Source organism: Vicugna pacos, chromosome 12 (assembly GCF_048564905.1).
Source record: "Vicugna pacos chromosome 12, VicPac4, whole genome shotgun sequence".
Lineage (NCBI taxonomy): Eukaryota > Metazoa > Chordata > Mammalia > Artiodactyla > Camelidae > Vicugna > Vicugna pacos.
The window spans coordinates 8,878,284-8,901,897 of record NC_132998.1 but is presented as its reverse complement, the minus strand read 5'-3'; the positions used below and the strand labels follow the sequence as shown (position 1 = coordinate 8,901,897).

General features: G+C 42.8%; 1 protein-coding gene across 3 annotated transcripts in view; it reads right to left on the bottom strand.

Moving 5' to 3' along the window:
• The window catches only part of TESPA1 (thymocyte expressed, positive selection associated 1), a 110,851-nt gene that overhangs the window by 39,896 nt on the left and 47,341 nt on the right, over positions 1-23,614 (bottom strand). For 2 of the 3 annotated variants that reach the window (XM_015238032.3, XM_072972689.1), the window contains exons 4-6: positions 22,835-22,943; positions 15,344-15,447; positions 8,610-8,769 (exon numbers count right to left, since the gene is read on the bottom strand). The gene's annotated coding sequence lies outside the window, so the exon portion shown is untranslated. The remainder of the gene's footprint in view (positions 1-8,609; positions 8,770-15,343; positions 15,448-22,834; positions 22,944-23,614) is intronic. The other variant, XM_072972690.1, reaches the window with a different exon arrangement.

Sequence of the window (23,614 nt, the reverse complement as noted above, 5' to 3'; positions counted from 1 at the left end):
AATTTTTGCTAAACTCACAATGAACTTGTCTCTTCTGACTTACGTTTGGCACAGAACTGAGGAGCCAAAAAACCTGTCTTTGAGGCTTTGCTCTGTGTCTCTCCTGGATTTCAGGTTTCTTAACTATAAAATGATTAGATGAAAATAAATGGTCTTTAAGGTTCTTTCCAGTGTAATATTTGATGCTGCTAATAGTACTAGCTACCATATTATTGAGTGAATGTCTTATCTCTAGTCTCCAAAGCAATCTACAGAGTGGATTTTGTAACTCGCAGATGAATTAAATGAGACATTACGCAGAATCTGCGTGTCCTGCTGCTTCCCATCCTGCAAAAGCCTCTGTGCTCACAGATGAACTCTTCAAACTGTTCTTTTCCTACAGACCACCAGGTGGCAGCCTATACCGGTTCTCTGAGTTCCGCTTGCGGTTCCTTATCTAGGTGGGCTCTGTGACTAGCCCACAGCGTAGAAGGCTGACTGAACCCAAACGAGACTGGATGGATATAGGGGTTAACTGGGTAAATGAGGGTTTCTTCCCCAGATTAGGTAAAATTTTATTTGGGTCAAAGTTGAATGGGGTCTCAAAAGGGTAAGGAATAAAATGAAGGCTGTGCTGGGCAGGTCTGAGTGAGCATAAATCTCAGGATGGGACATACCGGTTATGTTTGGGAAAACTCAAGCCGTGCAAAGTGAGTTGTATGGCAGAGAATGAGTGGACCACAAGATGGCGAAGACAGGTTGAGGCTAGATTAGAAATCCTTGGATGTCACAGTTCAGGGTTTGAACTTTGTTTTAGCTTGTGAATTTGTCTCTTGAAATAATTTCAAACTTATGGAAAGACTGTAAGAAGAATAAAGAGAACTCCAGGACATCTGCCACTCTGATTCACAATGGTCAGTATTTTGCTTGATCACACCGTCTTTTTTCCTGGACCATTTGAGAATAGTTTGCGAATGTCATGCCCCTTTACCCTTCACCTAAAGATAACGATTTTCACATGTCTAGTACAAAATCAGGAAATTTGACATTGAGGTAATTTTCTTGTCTAACCTAGACCTTATTCAAATTTCATGATTTTCCCCACAATGTGCAGAATCGCACACGGCACACAGATTTCATGTCCCTTTTGTCTGTTTTCCTCTGGGACTGCTCCTCAGCTTCCCTTTCTCTTTCGTGACCTTGACACTTTGGGAGAGTATAGTCCTTCTGCTCTGAGGAGGGTCCCTCAGGGTGGTTTGTTTGCAGCTCGTGTAATTAACTTTGGGTCAGAAACCCCGTGTGGATCAGGATGAGGTGTGTGATGTGGCATCCTTCTCCGTGCTCCACGTCGGGAAGCACGTGGCATCAATTTCCCCATTATTGGTAACATAAGATGGCATTCTCTTTTTGTTTTGTTTTGTATTTTACTGTTAAATTTATAATTTTCCTGTTTAACTAATAAGTCCTGTTAAATATATTGAACCTATATAAATAGCCTATTTATATTCAAACTCTCAAATTTCACCTACTAGTTTTAGTATTATATTTTCTTAATGATGGAGAGTCAAAAATACATCAAAACTGTACGGAGTATGGTAGGGTATAATCAGAGACATGCTAGAAACATTCTGGAGGTTGAGTCTATGCGTGTGTGTGTGTGACTTTACTATCTTGAACTCCTATATCTTGCCTTCCTTCTGCCTAGAAGTCTGGTACTCAAGTCCTCATCTGCCTTAAGAAATCTTGTAACCTTGAGCTAGCACATGACAACCTTGGTAGGTTAGAGGGGAAAAGACACCCTTCTTCCAGGCCAGTGCTGCGTGATGTCAGAGCACGCACCTCGGTTGTGTGTGCTCCCTCGGGCAGACACCCCCGTGCAAGGCACAGCCCGCCCAGGGATAAGCACAGGAGCCTGCAGCTCTGGCTTGGACTTGGGGGGCATTAGAATCTGGAAGAAGACAAACATTGTCAGGCTCTCACTCTCCACCTACCTCTCCTCTAGATGATTCACTATACATCCCCTCACTTCAATCTTGCAGTGACCCTTCAAGGCAGGCATCATTATTTGCAAGGTGCAGATGAAGAAACTGAGTTCCAGCTGCCTCAAGGGAGGCCAGGATCTCACCCTTGATCTGGCTGATTACGGAACCTGACTCATTTCTGCTGCTTTGTAACTCCGCTCATCGCCATGGTGATACCAAGAGCAAACCCTTGTCATTGCCTCAGTAACTGATGGAACCAGCTTCCTAATACACATTGTCCTCCCAGCTTCGGGGGAAATAAAGGCCAGATGCCGTCTGACTCACTTTATAGGGGAAGATATTGCCCACACAGTTAGTGACAAAATGAACCTCTTTGTCAGGCAAAAGCTTTTTCTCGTTATAACATAAGCCTTCTGAGGAGGTGGGAGAGGATTTGGGGGAAGGAGCAAGAGGATGTGGGGAATACAAGCTGCAGTGGGGGAGGATGTCAGGGGTGGGGAGACCTCTGAAGTCAAGTTGTCTCTTCTGGCTTCCTGGACGTGGGCTCTCGAGCTGCCCCAGGGTACCCGCAGGCTTTGGGATGCAGGACACATCTGCGCCCTCCTTGGCTCCTTTTGCCAGAGCCCAGGAGATTGGCAGGGACCCTAGAGAAGACCCACTCCCGGGTGCAGGGCAGATGCTGAGCAGCTGAGCAAGCAGGACTGGGCAGGCAAACAGGGCCACCTCCTCCAGCTTAGCCTCCCTCCATTCCTCCCTCGGGATGCAAGAGCTGGCTTCTGTCCCCTCTTAATCCCAGTGGCTCTTAAGGCCCCAGTGGGAAGTCTTTGCTGGGAAAAATAGGGCTGAAGGAGTGATGGAACCTCGAAGCACAAAAGAAAAGGAAGAACCAGGCTTCTCCTCTGTTTTTCACTTCAAAGACAAGGGGTCCCAGGGATAGGACAGAGAACAAATTGGCGGTACTTTGCAGGGGAAGGGAAAGGTCAAAAGCCAATGGGAAAGTTAACTCCAAGAGTGAAGAAAAAAAAAGATTCCTGATAAATACCTGTATGTCTTCCCACTCCCCCAGATAACAGGCTGAAACATTAAAGGGACAGGCTTAGGGTTGAAATAAAGGAAGATTTCTGTGGATCTTCGATGTTTTATGTCACTTTTTACGGGTGGATAAACCTGGCTGGTCCATCGGGGACACGGAAGGATGGATGTGATGATGCCTGAAGGAGTGGAGGGATGGGGATTAAGAGCGTGTGGGGCTGTTGCCATTCCCCAGCTCCTTGAGTTTGGGCAAACAGCGCAGCCTCGAAGCCTTAGTTGTCTCACAGAACACAGAACAACAATCACGCCCATTGCTGGTGCTGTGGAGTGAAATGAGAGGTGCACAGAGCTTAGAACACCACCTAGCGCGTGGTAACTGAGCAGGGAAGTCGGTTGTTTTTTATCACACTTTTTACTTACAATGAAAGGAGTGTTGGGTTGAGGGTGAGGAAAACCATTCTTTTATTTCTACATCTTTCAAGATACCCAGTTCTTTTCCTGGTAAATACATCTTCTTTCCCCAAGCGCCCTCTTTGCAAAAAGGCAGTTTCGTGAGAGAGCCAAGTTCTATTTCCGGTTGTGATTCTAACTCCCGTTTTGAGTTAGTGCAAATTACGTCACCACCCTGAGCCTCAGTTTCCCCAAATATAAATGGAGAGGATAACGCCTATTTTGGGTTGTTGGTTGATAGCATAGTGTTTAGTTAGTGGATTTAAATTATACCTTCAACATTTAACTGGCTGTGTGAATGTGAGCATTGTAATTCACATCTGAGCCTCGGTTTCCTCAATTCTTAAGTGGGGATTATAATACCAAACACCTTGTTGAGCTTTCTAAGGACAACTTAAGACATTAAAGTACGAGCTGCCTGACCCAGAGCTCTGCACAAAGTAGGCACCCTGAAAGTAAAATTAGTAGCTGGTAGCTTTTTGGTCTAAATGAAATTGCCTAAGAAATGCTTTTTTCAATCACATCTCTTTTGCCTAAGACAAAAAGGAGATAATGAGTGTGCAAACTGAAAATCCTTACTCTGCTTTCCCCATTTAGACAGACTCACTGAAAAAGCATCTTCGAAGATTTGCCCTGAATTCAACGGTAACCTGCTCCTACACTCTCTAAACCTCGCCCCTTCCCCTCCGGGAGCGGGCAACTGCGGTAACCAATAAGGCCCATCCATCAACTCTCAGTCTCACCTTTGTCATGCAGAGTGGACTCGCCTCTAGCTACGAGGACCCCGGCCCCCCCAAAACACACCAACACACGAGCGCACACACACACATCCTGCGCACCACACACATAATTTCTCAAAAGCCAAATTAAAGTCACCGTCCATTCACTGACAGAAGCCTCGTTCCTATTCCCTTCTCCCAGGGGAATCTGCACTTTCCGTTGAGATCACCCTCCCACCCCCAGCCTCTAACACAGGCACAAACCGGTCACCATCCCACTTCTCCTCCCCTACTCTATTGCTCAGTAATTATATTCTCCGCCTCCCAGTGTCATGCTAATACAGGCTCCTGGCACAGCTGCCCAGATTAAATTAGAGCCCCAACCAGCAGGCTGACTAATTATATTTTGGGCCAGGAATTCTCTTCCCCCACCTCTGGGGTCCCGGGCCAACGAGGAGTAAATGAGCACTGCCAATATTTGCTGAGGATATCTGACTCTTCTTGCCTGGGTGGTTTTGTCTTCCCCAACCAATCTGGGCCCCTTGAATTAGATTAGACCAGAATGAGAGAAGAGAGTTTTACTCAAAGGACCTTCCTCAATCCATCTATCCTCCTGCCGGCCGGCTCAGCTGTGCCTGGCCACCCTCTGCAGGCCAAGGAAGAAAGAATGGCACAAAACTCTTTCCCAAGAAGGAGATGCTATGCCCACCCTTGGGAGTCCTTCCCCTTGTCCCCCCTCCAGAGTCTCTTCTCCAAATAGTCTTTGTCACCCGTCAGCAATGATCGCTGCTAAATCCTTCTCCTTCTGTCTCGTGGAAAAGGATGCTACTTTCCTTACAGAATACTGATTCGCAGCTTATCCTCCAGATTTGTCTCTCCTCATTCATGGCTGGAGCATAACAAATACTTCAAATTGCCTGGAGACAAAGTCTGCCAGCCTTTCACTTCCTTATTCCATGAACACTTACGTGCACTCACCACACGCCCCATAGTGAGAGGGATGTTAAAGAGGGCAAGGGTGTAGTTTCTGCTTTGAAGAAGACCAGGGCCTTGTGATCGGTCTAACTGAGCATAGACGTGCAGGTAAGTCCTTCAGGAAACCTGTGCCTGATGCAGCGCCGGTGCAGAGGCTGGGGATAGGCGTCAGCAAAGGCCTTACTGCAGGGGGGACCCTGGAGTGAAGTTTTGAAAAGTTGTTCAGAAAAATCATGAAAGTTACGACACAAATTCTGGGAAGAGAAATCAGAGAATATAGAGGGGAGAAAGGCATCAACATTCATGACCTGTAAGCGTAAGGAATAAGACCAAAAACATTGGCCGAAAGGATGAGTCTTGAGAAGTAGAAGAATGTTTTATGTCTGGATCTTTGGGGGCCCCCACTCCACGTCTTCTTAGCTCAGGGGGAACAACACTGCGTTTCAGTGACCTGAGGTCCCCCCATTGGGGTCCTTTCCTTTGCTACCAACTTTCTTCCTCAAGTTTGCTTGTAATAATTCTCCGTCCCCACCACAAAAAATGTCCTATTCTTGTATGACTATTTCCTTCAGAGATGCGTTTATAAAAAGGAAGCTAAGATTTCTAAAGAACTGCAGGCAAAAATTCTGGCAGGAGAATTGCTAAAAATAAAATAAAACAAGACAAAAACAAAGCAAAAACCTCTGACTGGACCACGGATGTTTTCCCACGTCGTCATCAATCTCTACTTCTCCGTTCATTCATTTGTTCATTTAGCACATGGCTTCCCAGGCCCTTCCCTTTATCAAGAACTCTCCTAGAAATGATCCAGCATAGATGAGTAAGATGGTCCTTCCCCTTGAGGAATTCCGTCTAGAGGAAGATAAACTGAAACACAGATAATTAAAAAGAGAGTGTGGTGAGGGAAAGCACTGTGCTTGATTCTGAGGGCAGTTGTAACCAAGCACTGAAACTGGGTGGCCTAACACAGCAGGAATGTATCGTCTCACAGTTCTGGAGGCTAGACGTCCAGAATCAAGGTGTCTGCTCAGCTGAGCTCCCCTGAAGCCAGTGAAGGGGTCCTTCTTTTCTGCTCCTACCTCCTGGTGGTTTGCTAGCAACCTTTGGCATTGCTTGGCTTGGATGCGCATTCCTCCCACCCTCCGCGCTCACCCTGCGGTCTCTGTCTTCGTGTGGCCGGCTTCTCATAAGGACACCAGGGGTTCCTTACAAGGGGTAAGGTCCCACCCCCTCATTGGATCTTAACTAATTACATCCTCAATGATGCTGATTTCCTAATAAGGTCACATTCTAAGGCACTAAGGGGGTTAAGATATCAACATATCTTTTTTTTCTCAATTATGCATGCTCTCTTTAATTTATATTTCCCCTCCTTTTTTTTTTTTGTTCACTCAACAGTGTTTGTGTGTGTGTGTGTTGAAGCTTTTTTTTTCAACACATCTTTTTTGAAGGGAACACAATTCGACTTGCATCCAGTACCTAACTCTTCCCAGGGGCATCACGAGGTTTCCTAGAGGTGTGATTAAACTGAATTTTGATTTAAGAAAACCAAGTAAGAGTTAGTCAAAAGGGATCTCTGAGGGAAGACATTCTTATGGAAGAAATAACATTAAAAGGGGCACAAAGATATAGAAAGGGCATGAATGGACCGGGAAAGTGTGAAGAGTTTCCTGTAGCTATAGAATCAAATATTCGTCAATAAAGCAGTGAATTATGGGCATGAAAAGTGCTTGGATCAGATAGAGAGAGGTATTAAGATGTGCTACTGTGCTTCACTTATGAGGGTTACTCCTCTGACCACAGAAAAATGGTGGCCTGGGCTGTTAGTAAGTGTGATATGAGGAAAATGGTTATTTCTCTGTGGCTGAAATGGCCTCCTACAGCTCTCCTGTGGTAGAGCTGGCATGGGCATCCTCTCTGGACTTTCCAGGGAAATATAATTCCCAAAGGAAAGAGACTCTGTCTTATGCATCTCCATATGCCCAGCTCTCTGCACGACAGCTGATACAGCAGTGTGCATGTGGAACCTGATAGGTTGAATGAATGGAGAGATGGGAAGGTAAGTTTAGTGCACGAAGACTCTGAGCAGGCTCTGTTGGCCAAGTCATGCACCTAGACTCATGCCGTTTACTTGTCTCTGAGCCCTCTTCACTGCCCCCTGCTTAACTATCTTTACCGTTGCTTCAGGGAGGGTGTTGCAGGTAATAAGGGAAAACTCACAGAAATCCCCTAAGTAAGGATAAGATTGGATCTCTTCACCAACGTCTGACATGAAGCGTCCCACTGGGGTTCTGCCCCAGGCCCTTCAGAGGGGACTGACGTCCTTCGCCCGTAACCGACACAAAGTCTGCCTCTGACCCTTGGTACAATCGGCTCCATTGCTGAGCTTCAATTTTCAGGTGAAGCCTGAATTATAACTTTAGGGAGAATGAGCCACTATTCTCAGAAAGGGACAGTGGGCCTAGCAGACGCTTAAATAAATGCAACGTACAGACTTTATTTAACAAAAGTAATAGGTAAATTTGAACAGGCTTGATATTAAGTCAAACTTACATTAAGAGAAGAACTGACTAGAAGAAAATTGATCTTAAACACCATACAGTAACCTGCTTGCAGTGGCCTTTAGCTGAGTTCTGCTGCTGTGAGCGCAGCTCACACACAGGTGTGGATGCACAATTTGCACCCTTCGAGGGTTCTCTGAACACTATCTTCTGCACACATGTACATTACATTTGAAAAAGATCTAACTGCTCCCACCCAGATGTACTTCTTTTGTTGTTGATCTTTTAGAAGGTGTGGTCTAAAGAGAACACGTGGTTCTGGCTCATGAATCATGTGAGGACCCCAAACAGGACTGTCCAGACACCAAGTCTCCTCTGCTCTTCTTCAGACATCAGATGGGTTTGGGGTGCTTGTGTGGGAAGTGCGCTGGGTACCATCGTGACATGCTGGTACTCGTAGTGCTGGTCGAAGGACTTGTCTGAGTGGGGCAGGGAGCTGTAGGTCCGCGTGAGATCAAGGCTGCGACTGGACAGCCAGACCCTTGTTTGTAAGGCCCTCCTTCAGCATAAGTGATTGACTGTATCAGAACGAGATGCTGTGGGTCTGAAATTCCATAGTCCTTGAAGATGCTGCCACTTCCTCAGCATGTGTTTTATGTTATAGTTGCCTTTCCTACTTCCACACACACACACACACACACACACAGGCCTTATCTATCTCCTTATCGTCTCCGGGTGGTTAGAAGATTATGAACCTTGCAGTCAGGTCAGCGTGGGTTAGCGGCCCCCATGGTACTGAATAGGTACATATGTCATTTGGTTATTTACTTTCTTCTTGACTGCTCCGTCCTTACCTACAAAAGATGAAATAATGCTTCTTCATAATTTTTTTTGAAATATTGTAGCAGTCAAGGTTCTCCAGAGAAACAAAACCAATTATATCTATGTATTGATTATAGGAATTGGCTCACGTGATTAGGAAGGTGGAGAAGTCCTACGATCTGCTGACTGCGAGCTGGAGAACCAGGAAAGCTGATGGTGTCATTCGGCCCAAGATGGAAGTCCTGAGAACCAGGGGAGCTGATGATTCAAGTCCAAGTCCAGGTCCAAAGGCCCGGGAACGGGGAGCGCCTGAGGGCAGGAGAAGATGGACGACCCCGCTCAGGCTGAGAGCGAATCCATCCTTCCTCCACCGCTCTGTTCTGTTCTGGTGCTCAGCACTGGGAGGATGCTCACCTGCATGGGGGAGGATGATCTTCTTCCTTCTTTATTCAAATGCCAATCTCCTCCAGAAACGCCCTCACAGACATGCCCAGAAATGTTTCACAGGTTGTCTGGGCATCTCTTAGCCCAGTCGAATTGACACATAAAATTAACTATCACAAATAAATATTGAAGTAGAAAATGGTGTGAAGTTGCCTAGGGATGTGCTAATTTCCTTTCCATTTCCTTAAGAGCATAGATGATTCATGAGAATTCTTTGTAACCGTGTCCCCAGGACCTGAGACAGAGCAGACACCCAACAGTTTGCTTGTAAATAGAGTAAATAAAGGCAGTTCAAATATGTTTCTGCAAGAAACTACCTTACAAAGGGCCGATGAATATTACAGCTACTTCCAACAACACCGAGAAACAACTGCGAAACAATGTGAATGATTAAGTGCTCAGTTAACTGGCAAGGCCTGCAGAATATGACAGGAGCATACAATTTATTTCTTCCTAACTCTGAAACTGCTGCAGACCTCTGCAGTTTACTAGACCTGCTGCTTTGTCTGGGCCCTTTTCATCCCTCCACTGCTCTTCTTGGCCACTTCCCCCACCACATATCCTCCCGGCCAGAGCATGAGTTATCCAAGAGCACGGTGTGCGGAGGAGTAGAGAGCCTAGGTTAATCTGGATCCTGGCTGTTAGCTCTGCTGCATCACCTCTTCCAGGAGGCCGGTCTTCACAATTCAGCTCACATTTTTTAAATCTCTTTATTCAGTGTCCTCTCAATGCGATCTTAGCAAGTTAAATCAGAAATGGGCGGTTAGTGATCATACTGTTCGTGGTCCTTAATTCACAGATGAGGCCCAGAGAGGTGCTGTGAGGTGTTAGAGGTCATGGGGCGAGTTACTGAAAGTTCAGAACTGAAACCCAAGGCCTTTCAACAAGAACATCTCACTGGAAAGAAAAATAAGCTTTTTCTCAGAGCAGAAAAATCTAGAACGGGTTGAAACCACGGTAGAACATCCTGCGTTTAAACATCAGGAGATTATTCCTTAGAACACTTGTGAAATTAAATTTACTAGCTTTTAAAAACGTTCCAGTTTTTATTTAAACAATAATATCATGTTAACTGGAAAGAAACTTGTTAATTCAGTTCTCCACTAGATCCCTAGGCTGGAACAGTGTCTGACGATCATAGGTGCTTAGTCAAAGTTTATGTAACAATGTCAGGCGGTCCGGCCAATAATGCTGGATTCTTGAGATAAACTCTCATAGTTTCTGTTCAACAAGTGTAATAACTGTGCTACGTTTTGTGTCACAGAGATGACACTGAAAAGTCAGACAAGTTTTAAGCAGGAGAAGACCACGCATTCTACAGGAGAAATGAACACAAGCGCGTCTTGTGATAATGCAGCAGATGACGATAGTGCTATGATAGAGATAAAAAGTGTTTATTTTACCTACTGGAAGGACAGGCTGGTTCAGTCTCAGAAGGAACGTCGTTAAGGAGGTGGCGTGCACTGGGAGAGTGAATGGGTTTTAACAGAGAGTGACAATGATTTATTGGGAGGCAGAAAAATCTAATCTGAATATAATTCGGATATGAATAAGGGTTGGAGGAGCTGAAGGAGGGAGCATGGGAAGATCAGAGTATTTGAGGAACTGCAAAGAAGCCAGTCATCCTGCAGTAGAGAGTGCAAGGCAAAGGGGAACCGAGACCAGGTCAGAGAGGTAACAGGACGGGACGAGGGAAGGGGGAAGGACGTGTGAGACACTGGAAGGACTTCGTGAGTCAAGTGTGAAGCTGTTAGAGGTTTTTGAGCAAACAGTGGACTTGATTCACTTCATTCCTAGGCTGAGAACAGACTAGCAGACTATAACGATCAGGGATGTAAACAGGGCCACCACGGGGGAGACTATGGCAATGACCCAGATAAAGCTGATGATGACTCAGAGCAGGGTAGTAGCAGAATAGGAGGGATTCTGAATACACTTGGAAGATGGGACCAACAGAAATGTGTTGATTGATGAAAGTGTAAAAGAAAGAGAGGACATAGGAATGACCTTAAGCTCTCTGGCCAGAGAGCCTGGAAAGAGGGCTTTTGCCAGTGGTTAACTGAGATGTGGAAGCTTGGTGGAGGACGAGATTGAGGGAGAGATAAGGACTCAGCTTTGGACAAGCTAAGTTTGAGATGTCTCTGAGTTGTAACTTGGTGATATTGAGGTGGCAGTTGGATGTGTGGGTCTGGAGTCCAGGGGATGGTCTGGACTGAAGATACATACTTGGACATCACCATGGCAAAGATGGCTTTAAAGAATAATCATGGAGATTAAGACGTAGATTAGTGTTAGTAGAGTTCGTATAGAGTCAGAAAAGTAAATTATAAAAGGAAGCTAGAAAGTGTTGGGATTTCAAAGTCTGTATTTTGAACCACCATGTTGGATTCCTTTCAAAATAATCATATGTGCTCTGTGCCCTGATGGTGTGGAACGTATCTCAAGAAAATTGGAGGGATGTTATAAGAAATATACATATGACTAATAACTTATTTTAAACTGGTAAACATAACATTTTTACTATAAAAAATAAAGAAAATAAAAATCAAACATAGCCTAAGGGATAACTAAGTTACCTGTTGCATTTCTTTCTTGCCTTTTTTCTTTGAATATTTGAAAATGCTAGATTCCTCTGTTTATAAGGCAAATCTTAACTTTTTTGCTCTCCATGGCAAGGAAGATTACTATCTTGTCAATCTTAAGAGGATTTTGTTTTGTTTTTAGAGGGACACAGGCTTCAGGATATTTATAATTTGGAGGTATAGTTTAAGAAGAGTGTTTCAACATGAGGTGTGAAGATGACCGGATAAAGATTATGGTACAATACTGCAGGATTGAGAAGGAAAGCAAGACAAGGATTATGAGGTGAGAAATTTGGTAAACAGTCACTATATACTATCATTCAATGTTCACTTAAGCTTTTTTTTTTTCCCCAGCAAAATTTCTGAAATAAACAGTAAAGTTATTCAAAACAACTGCCTTCCTGGGCAAGAACTTCCTGAATAGGGAAGTCAAGTCGAAAGGCTTCAGTTCTTAGCGTACCTTGCAGGTAATTGAGATCACATTGTGTACATTTTGTATCTTATGTTCTTTTTATTCACTTTCTGCCATTTTTCTATCTCTTCAAAACCTTCTTGAAATACTGGGTAAAACTGCAGTTTTATCTCACAAACTTACCTAAATTGAATTCATTATTCCACTGAGCCCAATTGAGTTATTTCCTGTTTTAACATATATATATATATATATATATAACACAGGGAAGAATTTACTTATACACAAGGATATTTCTGATTTGAGGTTTTCTTCCCCTTAAATATATGATGGGATCCGAGAATTGTAGTCAGATCTGAACGCTAACGTGGCTGCAAGTGGTTTTTGGTCTTGTTTTGGTTGTTTCCAGATAAGCTCCAGTCATCAGAGTCAAGCCATCTCAGTGGACAACCTCATTCAAGTTCACTCTCCCTACGGGTATTCTATCTTTTCTTTTTTTTCCCCCCATGCACAAAATAATTTAGCCTTTCTACCCAAGAGAGGGAAAAATAAGGCAGATATTTAGAGCTCCCTGTAAATATGAGCTTGCTATTTATTCTCTATGGCTCCAAACTGTCAGAATCTTAAAATCTATGACAATTATGCAACCCATCTCCCAGAAAAAAGTTATTGAATTATTAACCCCAGTCAAAAATGATAGAATGAGTAAATCTGTTTATTTTCCTCAGCAATCACAAACAAAACAAGTAAAATATCTTAGAGTTTCACCTGAAATAGATAAATCTCCAAGATTTTACTTATACACAGTGTATAAAACAGATTATGAGGTGCTTTAGGGAAAAATGCACGTAAGTGCCCAGTTCCCATTTGGTGCTGCGTTAATGGGAATACACTCAAAAGCCAAGTCTGTCTGTCTCAAGGCACAGCTCAAGTTCCACCTCCTACGGCAACCATTCCCTGAGCCACAGGACCCCCTCTCCCAGAGTCCTAGAGCACATTTTGCCCTGAACATCCTTCTTGATTAACGTTATTCACGTGTGAATCGCCTCCATTAGACTATGAATCCTTGGAATCCCTGGAGTGTTCCTGTTTTGTTCATGTTTGTGTCTCTGGCACCTTATAGGATTTGAACAAATAGATATTTGTTGAATGGGATATAATTTTGGATTATCTGCAGTTTGGGATTTTCTGCACCATTGCTCCCTACTGTTGGTGTGCCTAATCCTGAGTTTACTGATAACCCAGTGTATTGTTGGAGCAGCAAGTCTTAATTATATAGCATCAGGCTTCCCAGAGGGGGTGCAAAGCGACTTCACTGGATCCCACCTTCTCACTGACTTCTGTGACTTCAAAGGCTTTCCTTGAGAGGATGGCAGGAATCAAGTTGAGGGAGGGTGAGGGAGGGCAGGAAAAGAGAACACTCAAGTGAAGGCTGAGGTGGGAAGAAATGGGGTAAGAGAAGTTTGCCTGAATCTTTCCCAGCTCCCTGAGAAACTGCCCCTGGGAAGGGGGAGGGGGAGGGAGGGGCGATGGCTGGAGGCCAGGGAGGGGATGGCGAAAGGCTGACAGATGGAGTGCTCCCTTTGAGGGCTCTCTAAGGACCAACCGTTGCAAAGCTACACAATGTACAGAAGTAAATCAAATTGAGGAACATGTGCAAAAAGAAGAGGAAAGATGGGAGGGGGAGGAGGGCACACAGTAGGGAGGGGCTGAGAGAGCGAGAGGGAGACCCTCTTAGAGCCTGAAGGGCAGAGAGCGAGCTAGTGAGGGAGAGAAAAAGGGAAAGGAAGCCACATCTCGGGAGGCTAGTGTTTTTCTGGAAGAGTTGGGGAGTAAGGGGAAAGATGGATGAGGACGGGGTGGGCTGGGGTGTGGTCAGAGCGTCATAATATCCCAAGACCTCAGGGAACTTGAATGAGCATTTCAATGATTCTCAAATCTAGGTAAGATTAAATTTTCAATACCACCAATAGGTAACTGTCTGGGGTGGTGGGTGAGGGGAGAAGCAATATCTAGAGAAGGACTCCATCAGCACCCCTAATAATAGGTGGCAGCTCTCCCCACCAATTATTGTGGGAGGCTCTTCGAGGCCAGCACAGTGGTTTCAGCCTGGCCTCAGCTGGTACCCACAGAAAATATTCAGAGCCTTAATTTAGCCTTTAAAGACATTAAATCCCTTCTAGCCTAGGGGAATAAATGGCTCCCACCCTTAAAGCTGGATTGGGGTTTCTAACTCCTGGATTCAGCTGGGTGAAGGTGGGAGGGGTGGGGGCCGAATATCGAGAGGCTGAGCCTGGGGATATTTTTTCATGGGGTCACTGGATGGAGAAGAGAGAGGTTTTGTCTTTGTCTTTGCTTTTTAACCTCTCCTCCCTCACTTCACCTTTCCCAGTTCTCATTTTAGTCATCTTTTATTTATAAAGCCCCCACCCTCCAATATCTCTACAACCCTCTACCTCCCTGTATGGTGATCTTTTGAGCCTGGGGAAGGGAGGGGAGCCTTGGCCACTTCAATGATGGGGTAAAGGAAAAAGAACGGGGAGAACTAAGGTCCTAAAGTCCAGGAAGGCACAAGTCTGCAGCTTCAATATACAGTGTGAGTAGGGGGATCAAACAATCTACATCAAAGCTGGGATATTTTTTAATGTGAAAGGGGCCTGCAAAATAATTAACAGGCATTAACTGTTCTATATCAGATACAAACTGTGGCCGCACTAAGCAAACCAGAACTTACGGTCACCCTGGACATGAATAAGTTGACATGGAACTCTACAGTTGTGTATTGCCTCTGTGTGAGTGTGTGTGCACATGCGTGTGTTTGAGGGGAAGGCAAGGGAGGATGTAGAAACTGTTCAGCTCGTCACAGAGAATCTTTATGGCAACAGCCTAAAATCATTACTTCTCTTTACTTAGCCAATATGACTCCTTGGAGGAGGTGGAGTCTTAACTTACTCCTTTCTCATTCAAATCTATCCTTCTAGTGTTTAAGGATTAAAAGAATAAAATAGTAATAAAAATAAATAAAAGGGACATAACAATAAGCAGACTTTCAGAGCACAGCGTCCATTTCCTGGCTGTGTGATCTTGGGCAGGTTACTTGTCCTTTCTGTTTTGCTCACTGATATAGCCCAGGGTCTATTGCATGTAAGAAGCAGTCAAATATTTATTGAATGCATGAATTAATGGACCTCATTTGTTAAAAAAAATGTGATAACAATAGCTCCTATGCCAAAGAGTTGCAGCAATTAAATGAAGTAATGTAGGTAAAATTCTCAATTCAATGTGAACATTCAGAAAATGCTGGTTGTGAGAATTTCTATAGAAGACAATATATGCAGACTACTGATTCAACAACTGTATAGTATGGACACTTTGCAAATGTCATTTTCCTCCTTTATCCCTACCTTTTCCCCACATTATAATTCTGGTGTCTTAAAATACTCACCTTTGAACCCTAAAGGGCCAGTGTAGTTTTGTATTCTCTCTGTTGCCTGATTCCCTGCCTTCCTAGCTTGTACTAGGAATTGAAACATCCAGAAACAAAGGTCACTGTAGATGAGAGAATAGGAGAGGAGGAGGAAGGGGAAAATGTCTGAGAAGTTCAACCAGACCTTTGTGGTTGAAAAATCATTTACTGAGGAAGGAGACACTAGAGTTTGGGAACTGGGCTATGAGGATGTTGCTTGTATTCTTTTGCTATTTTCCCTTAAAATTAGTGGGAGAAAGAGAAAACCCCACCCAGAAGACAGGTCTCAGGCTGGTGAAGAGGATACAGCCTGGTTCTACCGCTAGCGCCCACAATGGTCTTCTTTCGATACTCTGGTTAGCACAATGGTTTTATTTTCACGAGAGGTTATTCTTTCTGCTCTGGAGTCATAAAGTACTGTCTCAGAGCATGAGATCTGGGATAGAGTGGGGCTCAGGGAAGGCCAGGTGAGTGGGGAGTTTCTCTCCTATTGTAGGGGTTTCTAGGGACCAAGATACGACCATCTCCTCATATTGTGTTATCAGTTGTAGTGGTAAAAAGTCTCTCCTGAAATTAAATCTCAGACAAGTGTACTGTGGGAAAAACATGGTTCTTCTGAACACATCCTGGACAAGGTGGAACCAGGAGAGAATGCCATCCTGCCAGGTGCTTCAGGCTGAGACACCAGGAAGGCCACCGTTAGTCATTTTACTTTGTGTCCCTCTTGGAGCATCCAGGGGGTAGACTCTGGGTGTATACTTAAAGATCAGTTCTCTGCTTTAGGAAGGCCGTATCGTGTGGTGGAAGTAGACTGTTTGTATCCAAATTCCAGGACCATATCATTTAGTACACCATCACTTCCTGCATGAACTTGGGCAAGTGATTTAACCTTTCTGTATTCGATCAATTTATTTTATTTATGTATTTTTTTAAAGGACATTCCTTTTGTTTGTTTGTTTGTTTCTTTGTTTGTTTGTTTGTAGGGGAAGTAATTAGGTTTATTTATGTTTAGAGGAGGCCCTGAGGACTGAACCCAGGTCCTTGTGCACGCTAAGCACGCGCTCTACCACTTAAGCTATACCTGCCCCCCGATCAATTTATTTTTAAAACAACAACAAATAATAATAATAAAACCTACCTCATAAGGCTGTTGTGATGATGAAGATAAATTAACACATGCAAAGCACTTACAAGAGCATCTAACATAAGCTATGTGTTCTATAAGGATTAGCTGTGATAATTACAGTTACTAATTAGTTTCTTCTCGTTGACCTCTACCTCACTCAGCGGATGAATGCTTAGGAGACGTGACATGCTTGGTGCACTGGCCTAACGGAGCAGAACGCTGAAAGCTACTATGGACACAGGGAGACTGATGACCTCTGTAACAGCACAGTGTCCACTTAGCGTAACTGAGCTTTGGCTGTGATCTGAGCACGCCAAGGGCAGTGCTTTGCTTGGTCCTCCCAGAAGGCTTCGTCTTATTCACCTCATTATTCTAATTCTCTTCAAGGAGTACAAATTAAAGCTGGATTCTTAGGAAACCCCACAGCTTCCACCAGATATTTCTCAGGGCTTAAGAATCACATGACCGAAGCCTCATAAAATCACCCTAAAGTTTGCTACTAAGACTGGACGGGTGCTCTTGGGGCTGAGTATATGAAGGCAGAGGTGGTGGGAGCTGGTGTAGTAATCTTTCCATGGAAGAGTCAGAGCACCACATACTCCAGTGTTTGGGGTTAGGAGAGCTATTAGATCCTTCCAAAAATGTTTTTCTATGAGTGCAGAATGGGATTTTAAAGATAGCGTATTATATTTTAATATCAATTTTACTTTCCTAAGTTATACATGAATATGCTATACTTGTATGAAAAGGAAATAATCTTCTTTGATAACCACCTAATCTTAGTCTACTAGTTAGCAATTTGTGTGTATGTGTATAATATATCTATTATTTAATATATGTGTGTACATTTAAAAAATTAAGTGTATCAGGTTGAACCTATATTTTTAAAAATTGATTTACATTTTCCCCCACAGCATGTTAATACATAAAGTACATCTCTTTTTAATATATACAGACCAACTCATGCAAATTAAATAGTATTCCATTATTTGGCTAAATCGTTGGTTTCTTAATATATTCACAAACTACTTTTTCACTATAAAAACAATACTGCAATAAGCATATCTGCTCCATACACAGTTCCTTGGACACATATGTAATTACGTTAGAAAGAAATGGAGAAGTGGAATTTTTGAAATATAAAATGATATAATTTGGTTTTCTGCCTCTGACACTACACTGAAAGCTGGTTAAGAATGAGAAAACTTAACTAAGAATTGAGAGCCCAGAAATAAGCCCACTCACATTTGGACAATTAATTTATGATAAATGAACAAGGAATTTATCATGGAGAAAGGATGGTCTCTTCAGTAAATGGTGTTGGGAAAACTGGATAGCCACATGCAAAATAGACCACTATCTCACACAACACACAGAATTTAACTCAGAATGGATTAAAGACCTGAATGTAAGATATGATGTCATAAAACTCCTAGAAGAAAACGTAGGCAATATGACCTTTGACATTGGTCTTAGCAATGTCTTACTAGATATGTCTTCTCAGGCAAGGGAAACAAAAACTAAAATAAACAAATGGGACTACATAAAACTAAAAAACCTCTGCAAAGCAAAGGAAGCCATCAACAAAATGAAAAGACAACCTACTGAATGGGAAACTATATTTGCAAATGATATATCTAATGAGAGGTTAATATCCCAAATAGATAAAGAACTTACACAACAAGAACAACAACAACAAAAAAACACAACTGATTAAAAAAATGGGCAGAAGAGCTGAACAGACATTTTTCCAAAGAAGACATACAATGGCCGACAGGTACATGAAAAGATGCTCAGCATCACTAATTGTTAGGGAAAAGCATAGCAAAACCACAGTGAGATATCACCCTATACCCGCTATCTAAAAGGCAAGAAATGACAAATGTTGGCGAAGATGAGGAGAAAAGGGAGACCTCACACACTGTTGCTGGGAATGTAACTTGGTACGACTAGGGAAGGCAGCATAGAGGGGTTCCCCCCCAAAAAACAAAAATAGAATTACCATATGATCCAGCAATTTCACTCCTGGGTATAAATCCATAAAAGCCAAAACACCTAATTTGAAAAGATACACACACACCTATGTTCACTGCAGCATTACTTACAATAGCCAAGATATGGTAACAACCTAAATGCCCATCAGCAGATGAATGGTTAAAGAGGGCAGATATATACACAATAGAACACTACTCAGCCCTTAAAAAAACAGGAAATTTTGCAATTTGCAGCAAAATAGATAGACCTCGAAGGTATTATGCTAGATATCAGTCAGATGGAGAAAGGCAAACACCATATGACTTCACTCATATGTGGAACATAGACAAGCAAACAAATGAACAAACAAACAAAAAACCCAATAAACGAACAAACCAAACAAAACCAAAACAAACACGTAGATACGGACAATGAGTGGTGGTTACCAGAGGGGAAGGAGTGAGGTGGGGGTGGGGTGGGATGGGGTTGGGGAGGGGAGGGTGACGTGGGGTAAAGGGAATCAGCCGCGTGGTGATGAATGAGAACTAAATTTTTGGAGGGGAGCACACTGTCGGGTATACAAAAGTAGAAATACAATGTTGTACACATGAAACACATAATGTTATAAATCGATGTTACCTCAATAAAAAATAAATCTTGAAAAAAAAAATGAGAAATCTTATTCAGCTCTGTATTCCCAGAATCTTGTACAGCACCTAAGACTTTATATGCACATAAAACACATTTGTTAGATAAATGAACATAGTGTGGTCATTATTATAAAAAAGGGTTACTTGTACTGAGGTAGAAGCGCAGAGATAAGACTTCTATAAAGTAATCTTATATTTACTTTTTCCTTATTTCTAAGTAATTTAAAGCCAGATTTAAATGGTTAAGACAAAGTTCCAATAATAACTACCACTTACTGAGCATTTTGCTAAGTACTGGACTCTACATAAGATACTTTGCACACGCTAGCTCATATTGAATGAGATATAAACTCTTCAGAGCAAATTTAATATACTCCTCACAGCAAGTTTACTGGATAAGCATTATTACCTTTAATTTACAAATGAAGAAACCGAGGCCCAGAGAGATAAATAACTTGTCTGAAGTCACATGGTTTGTAAACGGCAATGTAAGGATTCAGCTTCATCCTAGAGGTCTTTGCTCTTAGTAAGTGGGGAGATCAAGAGCAGAGAAGGATGCTGGAGGCAGATGGCACAGAGCTTTCAAAGATGCAGAAGTTTCCCAACAGATTTCAACAAATGTAGGTGCCCTCAAAGCAGAACTGTAACTTTTAACTATGTCATCATCGCTGAATGGTAGAGCTGGAAAGAACCCAGGAGGTCATAATCCAACCTGATTATTGACTGATGATGTGAGGCTTAGATCACTCATGGTGGCCACACAGTCAGAGGTAGACCAAGGTTTAAGAACACAGGTTTCCTAATAGTAGGGAGATTCCTCAAAAGACTAAAACAGACTTACCATATGACCCAACAATCCCACTTCTGGGCATATATCCGGAGGGAACCCTAATTCAAAAAGATATACACACCCCAATGTTCATAGCAGCACTATTTACAATAGCCAAGACGTGGAAGCAACCTAAAAGTCCATCGACAGATGACTGGATAAAGAAGTTGTGGTATATTTATACAATGGAATTCTACTCAGTCATAAAAAGAATAAAATAATGCCATTTGCAGCTACATGGAGGGACTGGGAGATCGTCATTCTAAGTGAAGTTAAGCCAGAAAGACAAAGAAAAATGCCATAAGATATTACTTACATGTGGAATTAAAAAAAAAAGACACAAATGAACTTACTTACAAAACAGAAACAGACTCAGACATAGAAAACAAACTTACAGTTACCAGGGGGTAAAGAGGGTGGGAAGGGATAAATTGGAAGTTCAAGATTTGCAGACACTAACTACTAATTATAAAACAGATAAACAAATTTCCACTGTATAGCACAGGGAACTATATTCAATATCTTGTAGTAACCTATAATGAAAAAGAATATAAAAAGGAATATATGTATGTATATATATCAGTGAAACATTATGCTGTACACCAGAAATTGACACAACATTGTAAACTGCCCATACTATAATAATAATAATACTAATACTATTACTAATAATAAAAACATGAGTTTCCTTACTTCCAAGCTTTTTTCACCCTACTGTGTCACAGAGTTTTGTGAAAGGACGAAGGAGTTTGCAGCTGCAAGGGAGAGTTATTGAATCTCCCAGATGTCAGTTTCCAGATTGTTCAGAAACTCAACTGACACCTCTGTTTCACTCTTGTCTTTACTCAGTAGAGATTCATGTCACAGATCACTTTGCTCCAACCTGTTTCACAACGATTTTTGACCCTGGATCATTTCCCTACCGAGGCACTGAGCTTCTTGAGGTTAGGAATGGTGTTTCTTTACCTTCTGCCCCCATCGCTATCCCACCCCAACCCTATACTAATCCTTGGAGAACAGCTTTAAGATCTCCCTGCATTATCCTGAATATGGGCAGTCTGCATCCTTGCTCTCTGGAAGTTCACCATCCTACTCTCCAGAGTCCCTAATTTATGGCTCTGGACTCCATTTGTTGGTGGTATTGGTTTTAATTCAGCAAAAGCTAGCGGTCTCCCAAGGGAAGGTGAGAAGGAAGGACATCTGGGGGTCGTTAACAACAGAGTCTGTGACTGGCGGTTCAGCACCCTGGGGCCTAATGTCAGGCATTGGTCCCAGGTCTTCAGTGTCTGGTCAAAGAAGGCGGTTTCCAGCCCCCTTAGGGGCCCGCAGGCCAGTCTCCTTTGGGGGTCGGGATTACGGGGAATACTAATTAATTCATTAGTGGGGTTGATGGATTATCAAGCTGTCTCCTGGCAGAGGGGCTTTGGGGGGGAGGGTAACAGATTGCTGCCCATAAATCTGCCTGTTGCCCCCCTTCTCTCTGCTTCAATGGCTCCCGGCGTCAGGCCTGTGGGCCGGCAACTGAGCGCTGGTTGCCTGTTCCCCGCCCAGCAGATGGTTCTAACAGGTTAGCTCAGAGCTTTACAAAAAAGCAGCCGAGAAAGAAGGAAGGACTGGGGATTGGCCCTCTGGCCTAGGAACCCAGTGGGGGAAGGAGACTGAGGGCAACTGCCCAGCATTCAGTCCCCACCCCCTTGCTTCTGGGGATGGCACCCCCCCCCCCCCGTCTCCCACCCTGCCCCCGCCCTTCCTGCACTCTCCGAGTTGAATAGCCAACTGTATAACCATCGAGAAGTTGTGATGAGGGTGACCCTGATGAAATAGAGTCCATCCATCCCTCTGAAAAAGGCAGCTCTCAAGGAAAATTCAGTGCCCTCCTCGCCTCCCTACCGAAGCTTCACGCGCAGGCACACACACGCAGACCCAACTGAACGTGTTTTGAGAGCTAATCCTATTGTGTCCAGTCCCTTACATCTGCCCGAGAAAGCAAGGAGCCCCACAGAATGTTCTGTCCCCACCCTCATCTTTGTCTCAATATGTTCACCTTTCTGCTAATCCACTCCTCCCTGCCCTCTGAACATTTCACAGGCAGGATCCCAACAACACCAGTATCATCAGCTCTCAAATGTCCAAGGCAGTGACGTCAAAGACACAAACAGGGGACTTATCCATTCTACCCGTGCTCATTGCAGCTCTATTCTAAACACAAATTACTCCACAGATAAATTTCCTCTGGCTCAGTAGTGGATTCTGATTTGGGTTTTAGAAATCCACCATTCCTAGCATGTGTTATTAAATGACTCTGAAAATGAAGTTTATTTTGCTGAGCGGATATTTCCTGGATAGGGTTGCAAAAAAAATCAGTAAGAGCTTAGAGATTCTCCTATGAACAACTTTCTATAAACACTGACAAAAAAGTATTAATTTCTATTTTCTGCTTTTCTGTGGACAAGTCATATGACATAGCAGAATTAGAAAAAAAGTTAATTATTTTAAACCTAAGCTATTCCTTTCAACTTTATTGGCAGTAACACTCTCTTTTGTTTTAACCTTTTGTACCTTTCCTTGCAACAAGGTGTATTTATAATTCTTCATCTCTATTAGACACATGTGCTAGCTACACTGATAGAGTGCATGATTTCCAAAAAGCCTGGAGAATTGCCTTCAGTCAGTTTCAAAAATAGGTTGAGCTTGGATTCAGAATTCTAGCTTGCTGCTGATGGAAAAATCTTAAGTGATCGGGTCATTTTACAGATGTGATAATTGATGCTGAAAGTGAAGTTGAACTATTAATGATCAAGCAATCAATTACTTAACCCAATCACCCTTCCCTTTCCTCCTCAGAATCACTAGAAGATTGCAAAATCCTTTACACCTTAAAATGAACTCACAAGTATTTATCTGATCTTGGTCAAGTTTCACACAAGGCAGTGTTCCAAATCTGACGACCTCTACAGTGAAGAAGCCACACTTTGACTTGGTAGCCTGGTCCACGGTGCTCTGTAATAAAGCATATACACATATTTTCTCTCAATCTTTTCAGATGTAGTTTTTTTTTCTCTTCTAGCAATCTAATTTTACTTCATAATGCCACTAGAGTTTTAGGAATTATACAGGACCCTTCTTTCCTTCCAGTTCATGACCACTCAGGTGAATTTTTTCTACCTGAATGCTTAATGGTATATTTTTGAAAAAGAGTAGTAGATCCCAGATTGTAATTTGAGGAGTTAAACATCCTCAGAATGGAAGATTTCATTCATTTGTGTTTTTTTTAATTTCAAACAAACAGAAACATTGAAAGAATAGTACAATGAATACAGCTATAACATTGTCTATACTCACTAATTAAAATAAAGGATTTTAAATGGGAATAAGTTTGACAGGTTGAAAAGAAGAGAGAGGAAGACTCTTATTCCTTCTACTTTTGGAATTCAGAAGTTTTAAAGTCCACATGTGCAAGGCAACAGTCAGTGATGCTGTGTCCTGGGCTTGTATCTTTTTCATTTTTTGACTCTTCAGATGTGGACCAATATTTTCATTTGCCTTTATTAGCTCTTTCTCCAAGTCTGTCTCCAAGTTTCTTTCTCCATCCTGTCCACATTGATCAGCTCCCATTTCTTACCATATTAACTACAAAGATTTCCAGTTCTCTTTTTTCTTTACCTCTCAAC